Genomic DNA, 7,864 nt, shown 5'->3' with positions numbered 1-7,864 from the left:
TGTAATTCCCTCAGGGGCGAGGACTGCCCTGGCATTTACACACTAATAAAAACAATCATGGGAAATATGTTAATCTGCCTGGCTGTGGTTGGCTTAAACAAGCTGTGCTCTTTCAAAAAGGCCAGATGCTTCTGTGAGTAATCACCTATGGCAACTGAATCCATTTAACCATTATGGCTCAGTATTTGACCCATGCATGTGTACTTTAAACACTATGCAGAGTTACAGAGAATGATATCAGGCTTTTCTGCCAGTGGGTCACAGAGCTGAGAATATCTATTCATGTCTCCAAAACAGCATTTTTAATCACCTGGGTAACATTTACAGGTAACAACCAAAGGGGAAAAGCATCAGCCGTCACAAAGCATTTGACAATCAATGTGACAAATACCAAGTGGGAATGACTCTGTTTAACAGTGCAAAATGCTAGAAATGATCAGTTATCCATGCTGGACTAATCCTGGTAAACCAGAACAAATGATGAAATGAGCTGAGCTCTTCTACAGAGCAGTGTATCCAGTATGGCTGCTGGAACTGGGCTGATAATGGCTGCGAGGGAAGGAATTACTCAGGCTCGTACAGACCTAAAATGCCTAAGACAGAAAAATACATAGCAAGGTACACACACTATATGGCAGGAATGCATGCAACGTGAATGTCATGCTCATCTACATGAAAATAATATGTTTGTGCACTTCTTGTACAGACTGTAGAAAATTATGAAAATGAATCCCCTCAGGAAAAATAAGAACAAAGGAAAAAGAGGAAAAACACACTGTATCCACTCTGCTTGTTGTCACAGTTAAAATCCTTTGGTATTGGAGCAGCTAATGAAGCAAGCAATTAATAAAAGGAAATAAAGGCAAAGTGAACAATACAAAAGATAATAATCAAAATAATAATTAAAGGGGAACTATGCAGTTTTTTTTAGCTTCATGCACCTTAACTGAACAGCGTCCGAGTCATTGGAATGGTTATATGACTTTTTTCGGGTTGAATGGTGGTCGTCTCGCTTCCACCTAGCGCCTGTGAGCGGAAAAACCACCCTTGCAACTTTCGGCGTTGTTTCAGCGTCAGGAAGTATCGTTTGATATTAGGTCTCGCGATGTAACGAATTGCTTCACGGCACTGCACACATACGCCCATTCAGGAACCGGCTAACAAGTTAGCGATGGAGTTTTTCACACTATCGTCATGGCTGAGCCGGCAAAAAAAGAAGCAGAAAGCTAGGAAAGCATTGTCGGAGGAACAGAGAAAAAGGAAATGGCAGACTGACCGAGCGAGGAGTCAGACACAAGTAAACATAGGAGCTGCCAAATATCTATTCTGAAGCTGTAGGGGGAGCTCTATAGAGAAACCTGCCAGCAAAAAGCGAGAAAACAGCGAAGAAATGGCCAAAACTGCATAGCGCCGCTTTAATACAAGAAAATTTGAATATGCAATAAGATTATGAAGAAAACAAATGTCAACAAATGAATGTGCACATTACTTGCATGGAGGGATGATGATCTTTAGACTGTAATGGAAATCACTATGGGAATCTTCTTGGCACCCACTGAACCCAGTCGAATCACATCTGCCTTCTTTACACAGTGTAAACAGTTAACTGTCTATTACATTTGAGGGTGATGTCAAGGTCCTTTGCTGGTCTTTAGCCTTTAATTGTGCTCTGTTGTCTGAGGAGATAACACACCAGAATAAAAAGTACATGCTCAAAAACACAAGTTTGAAATGTGTCAGACAAGGGTTTCAAAAAGCACACCTTCATAATCTGACACGCAGAAACATTAAGTCAAGTATGTGACCCTTACAGTGACTGGCTCCTTCTAGAAAAAGTGAAAACACAGCAGGGGCAGCAGACGTGGATGTTGTAGTCTCCAAGAACCAAAGCGCGGCTGTAGTGATGGGTAATGATAAACAGCAGTTTAATATTTGTTTTGGTGGGAATCAGGACCTTAGTGTGGGGTGTGAATCTAAAAAGTTGGGGGAGTTGTTGGGGTTACAAGCAATGGGTAGGATTAATCTTTTCATCATTGTGACGTTACCAGGCAACCAGCGGCGACTTCAGGAAGTTAAGAAATAGTGCGACACATAGGCCTAACCCCTACTCCCCTGCGAAACCACTACATGGCGTTATTTTTTATTTTATTTTTTCATATTATTTTTTATTTCGAACAAAACACCGAGATAACAGCAACAACAATAACAGTAACAGCGGGGAGATTAGTACATTAAAAATAATAATAATAACAAAAAAAACAACATAAAAATATACATGACGTTTTTCCACTTTGGTTTTGGTACAGATTAAACAAAGGAGCTATAACGCGTTAATTAGTGAGATTTAAAGGTGCCGGCTGGTGGATTGCTTTGCCTTTGTACAAAGTTTGGAAGCTGACAGTGATACTATTCTCTTGATCTATCTCCCGGCAAGAAAGTGAATAAGTATATCTCCCAAAATGTCTAAATATTCACTTCAAACTACCGTTGGTTAAAATTTTAAGAATTGAGGGAGTGGCTTCAGTGAGAGGCACATAACATCACTACGTCCACCTTCTACCACCTCAGAAACATCTCAAGACTCCGGCCTTCGGGGCGGCCTCTAACTCACCCAGGAAGAGCGTTCGCCCCATGTTGGCTGAGTCCTTTGCAGCGGCGCGGGTTCGAATCCGACCTGCTGCCCTTTGCTGCGTGTCATCCCCCATCTCTCTTCCCCCTTTCATGTCTATCTACTGTCACTTCATAATAAAAGGGAAAAAGCCCCAAAAAATAATCTAAACAACAAAGACTCCGGCCTTCACTCACACATTCAGTAACTGAGACACTCATCCATGCCTTCATCACCTCCCATCTGGACTACTGCAATGGTGTCCTGTCTGGACTGCCCACCACGGCCCTTAGCAGACTCCAGTATGTCCAGAACTCTGCTGCCAGGGTTCTAACCCACACAAAGCCCTGGCAGCATATCACTCCCATCCTCCAACAGCTCCACTGGTTGCCAGTCAAGTCACGCATCACCTACAATATCCTCCTGCTCACCTATAAATCTCTCCATGGACTCTCACCACAATACCTCAAAGATCTCCTCCACCCCTATATTCAGTCACGTTCCCTGCGGTCCTCTGACAAGGACCTGATGGACACCTCCCACACCAGGTTGCGGACTTTTGGGGACAGGGCTTTCTCTGCCAATGCTCCCACACTCTTGAATAGTCTACCACTCCACGTCCGCTCTGCCCCATCCCTGCCCATGTTCAAAAAGCACCTCAAAACAATTCTTTTCACTAAGTCCTTTGACCCTAACACACACACACACACACACACTAATTGTTAAGCGACCTTGGGTACCATGAAAGGTGCTATATAAGTCCAAGTTATTATTATTATTATTATTATTATTATTATTATTATCAATTATATACAATTTTGATTACTGATAAGCAATATAATAGCTAATTTGCTGTTCATTTATTATGGAATCATTTTCTGTGCTATGTGTAGGAAGATAAAAATGCAGAGAGTGAAACCTGTGATGAACTCTTACTTTTTGTATCCTTTTTGCAACCACATACTGCGTAGTTAACATTTGCACCTGCTTCAGTTAATTAAAAGTCAATTTAAAAATAAACATGTAAATTAGACTGACTTCAGTGTCAAATGTCAATGTGTATGTGTACAAATGCGGCGATGACGCTTGTCATCGCCACTCTGACAGGATAAGCATTCTGGGTTCAGTTTGGCTAGGAGAATCAAATTAAGTCAAAACAGGGACATGGGTGTATTTCTGTCTCTGGTCCTTTTTTGGGGAGGTGGCATGTGCAGGGGGGGTCACATGTTGCCAGGAGCAGGAGTGACAACCTTGAAACATGTCTGCCAGTGTGTGTGTGTGTGTGTGTGTGTGTGTGTGTGTGTGTGTGTGTGTGTTTGCATGTTGGATGTTTGTGTGTGTGTGTGTGTGTGTGTGTGTGTGTGTGTGTGTGTGTGTGTGTGTGTGTGTGAGACGGACTGTATTTAGTCACGCTAAGGGGCAGGACAAAGATACAAAAACAGAAGCAACAGTAAGTGACAGAGAGAAGGAAGGGCAAATGAGGGATTAGTCATTATCAAGTGGAGAAGTGTAACACACACACGCACACACACACACACACACACACACACAGCAGAGCTTCATCACCTCTCCAAAGGTCTCCACCATAGACTGTATATTATTAACAATCTATGGTCTCCACTAACATTCTCTGCTTCTCTGTATTTGTAGCTCATGGAAATCTACGACCACCTTTGTGTGTGTGTGTGTGTGTGTGTGTGTGTGTGTGTGTGTGTGTGTGTTTGTGTGTGTGTAGCCTACAGGGCAGACATCTTTGTCCTCAGTTCAATACTGCTGTCAGCGGCCCATGAATTATGGAAGTGTTTGGAAGTGACAAAGCACAGCTTACAGCCAAGAGACACTTTTATTGAGTTGTGTGATTTCATGTGATGCGTGTGTGTGTGTGTGTGTGTGTGTGTGTGTGTGTGCGTGTTATTTTAAGTGTTACCATGGTTGAGATGAAAAGACAGATCACCTCTCTCTCTACTCATCCCCACTTTTCCTATTTGTCTCTCTGTTGAGGCAACACTGCTATCCTCTACCTTAACATACAGCTGTGCCACAACAAAACAAATATCGGTTTGAATGAGGTTTCCTCGCTGACAGCTAGGAGCAAGGCGCAGTCGTCCCGGTGACAATGGCTTTACTGATTATATGGTTATTTTTGTTTAGTTTTTTACATACATATTTTATTTAATATATTTCATAGTTCATATCTGGTTCCTGTTGCTCATTCAAGACCATGTAACTGAAATACTAAATAAATAGGTCATGTCACATACGGTAAACTGTCAGTTTTCGAGGCAGTTTGTTTATTTTCTAGAACAAAACTGTTCCCCATCAGGTTACTATAGCAACACATTTGGATGAAATTTAGAGAAGAAACTTCGAAACCTGATGTGTTAACAAATTGCATGAAGATTTCATTTCTCCATCACTAAAGAATTGCATGACAAATGTATTCAATATTAAATGTAATAAATATTAATTACATTTTTACATGTTCATCATATGAAATGGTTTAAAGGTTTAAGCCAATGTTACCTTTAGGCAGGGAAATGTTGTTGAAGTTCTGGGCTTTGAATTCGTTCACACACACAAAATGTATTATCATCATTTTGGACATTAATTATTTTTTTTAACATCAGACTCTTTCCAATAATGAATGCTTCTTAAGTCAAACCAAATGCTGTAAACTACCTTTAATGAATCTGTAAGTTACATATTATTTGGTCACAAAAACACAATATACGCTGCAAATGTTATTGATTAAGAAAAACAGTTGTTAGGTTAATTTAGAGATTATAGTCAATTTTTGAGCATAGGATGCAATAATTGTTTTACCAAATAAAAAGGAACAAATTAAATATGCATGGTTTAGATTATCACTATGAAGAATAAACAGTTAAGATATACATTTAAAAAACACACACAAATAAAATCTCTCCCTGGTGTGTATTTCAGTGACTCTTCTGATCACGTTGAGATTTTCCGGAAGAACGCTGAGATGTTAAGCTCTACTCTGACTGCTGCTCCAAAAAGAAAACAGGTCTAAACTTTCAGTTTGCCTGTGAAAACTTTGTAATGAAAACATAACTACATCACAAAAAGAGCCAGGAGCTCTTATAAGCACCACACACATACACACACGTCCTCACAAACACACATAGTCTGTGGGCATAAACTAAGTGTGTTCCCTGAAATGCCCTAAAGTTGTTATCTTAAAGTGCCATTGTGAAGCTTGAGGGTGGAAAGATGCGTGACTTGTGGAGCAAATTTAGAGTGTCCCTTAAGAGTGTAGTACAGAGCACACACACACACACACACACACACACACACACACACACACACACGGCCGTAAGTCATCATTTTTACTTACTGTGCCATAATTAAGAGATACTCTGGAGAGTTTTTGTTTTTATCATTGCTAACTTAGTCTATTTCCCGGAAGGGAATGTGACTCTATACAAGATGATGAATGTGTGAGGAATCAGATCACACACATACATATGTAATGCTATTTTTGCATTATTATTATTATTATTATTATTATACATTTTGCCTTCATTTGATATGAAGCATGGTTGCTGTCTGGAGTCAAACCAGAGGCACTGTGGTTACACGATCATGCATCAGAAATCACTAGGCAACAACGATACCCCATGTGTTCGCATTATTTTGTCTTCTCAGGTTGGACTTGAGTCACATGTCTAGCATAGGGAGAAGTGCCTAAACGTCCTCAGCTCACCTATCCTCCTCTCCATCGCAGTCCCTTCTTTTTATAGCTCTAACTTTCTAGAACCATCCATAAAACCCACTCAGGTTGAACCTGAGGCTGGCACAATAATGGCCCCATGAGATGGAGCAGTAAATAGAACTGAAAAGTGGAGAGGAGAAATGTATGCACCTTTCTCTGCTGAAGTGGAAAACATTGACCCGAGTCTAAATCATTGACGAAAAGTGAGGGGGAAAGCACTTGAAGAGATACTTTCACAGAATTACAGCTGATTTTCTACAGCATTGGAAAACTAAATCTGTGAAGTTTGTTTAAATGCTTAACTTAATTTTTTTTACCTTTTCCATCAAAGACGTTCTTATCTAGTCTGATTTTAGTGTGAGGGGAGGATTAGTAATTGCAGGAAAGTTAAATCAAGTTCTTAGGGATGACTGAAGATTTGGATTCATTTAAATTCAACCTCATATTCAAATGGACTTATTTTTTCCTGTACGTTTGCTACTTTATCTGAAATAGCGTTTTAACTCCTATCCTATAATTCTCCAAAGCCTCAACACCCGGCACCAAGTGGTACACAGCACTAGTTCACCACCATGACACTAGTGAAACTGCACCAGGTCTCTGCACGCTATCATTGTCTCTGCACAGGTCAAGATGTCTTCAGCCTCAGCACTTCATTTCCCTTCATTAGACCGACTCTCTGTAAAGCTGTCCACAAGGATTTGACATCAATTCTAATTTGTTGCACTTTGAAGTCTGATTAATTCACAATTACTGGGAGAAAAAGATCGAGAGACGCGGATGGAGAGGGCAGTGAGAATGAGTGGGTGTATAGAAAGGAAACAGTGGCGTTGCAGTCTTTTGAATACAGAGCAGACAATATTCGTGTCTAAAGGCTTATTATGATTTTTTTTTTCAGCTGCAGAGTCAGACAACTGATATGTTGTGCAATTATCTTTTGGCATGCTCATTTTATAATAAATGACAATGATATTAATGTAGCTGAATATGAAATAAATTCACGGATACTTGTGTGGAAGTCTCTCACTGACAGTGTTGTGTTGATGCAGATTAACCATCAGAGGTGTCGCACAAGGACAAGCTGAGCTTTAATAAAAGGCTGATATCTACATTTTTAATACATCCTGTGCACAGAAGAGGACAGAGGTGAAATAAAAGATGGGCTGGGCCATTGTGAAGATGATTTACTGAGTCACGTCCATCATTACGAAGAGCCTGGTACAAAGACAGCTTTACAAGGCTGTTAAGAACAGACAGAGGCGAGGGGTTCAGACACAGGGCTTAGGATTGAGTGATGAGAACAGATATGTAAGAAAGTTCATCTTTCGTAGCGATGAGACTGGAAGATCACACTGCACACCATCTAATATAGGTTGACCTTTGCAGTGTGTGGCTAATCATTTAGAGCAGAATCCGACTGCACAGGGATTTGTCTCTTACTTGATTGTCTGGATTTAGAATTGCGTTGGCTACAAAATAGGGGGCAGGGGGTGCGCGGTCACGGAAGGCTTGTATTTACC

The sequence above is a fragment of the Sander lucioperca genome, chromosome 8 (assembly GCF_008315115.2).
Source record: "Sander lucioperca isolate FBNREF2018 chromosome 8, SLUC_FBN_1.2, whole genome shotgun sequence".
In the NCBI taxonomy this organism is placed as follows: domain Eukaryota; kingdom Metazoa; phylum Chordata; class Actinopteri; order Perciformes; family Percidae; genus Sander; species Sander lucioperca.
Note: the sequence above shows the minus strand (reverse complement) of the source record.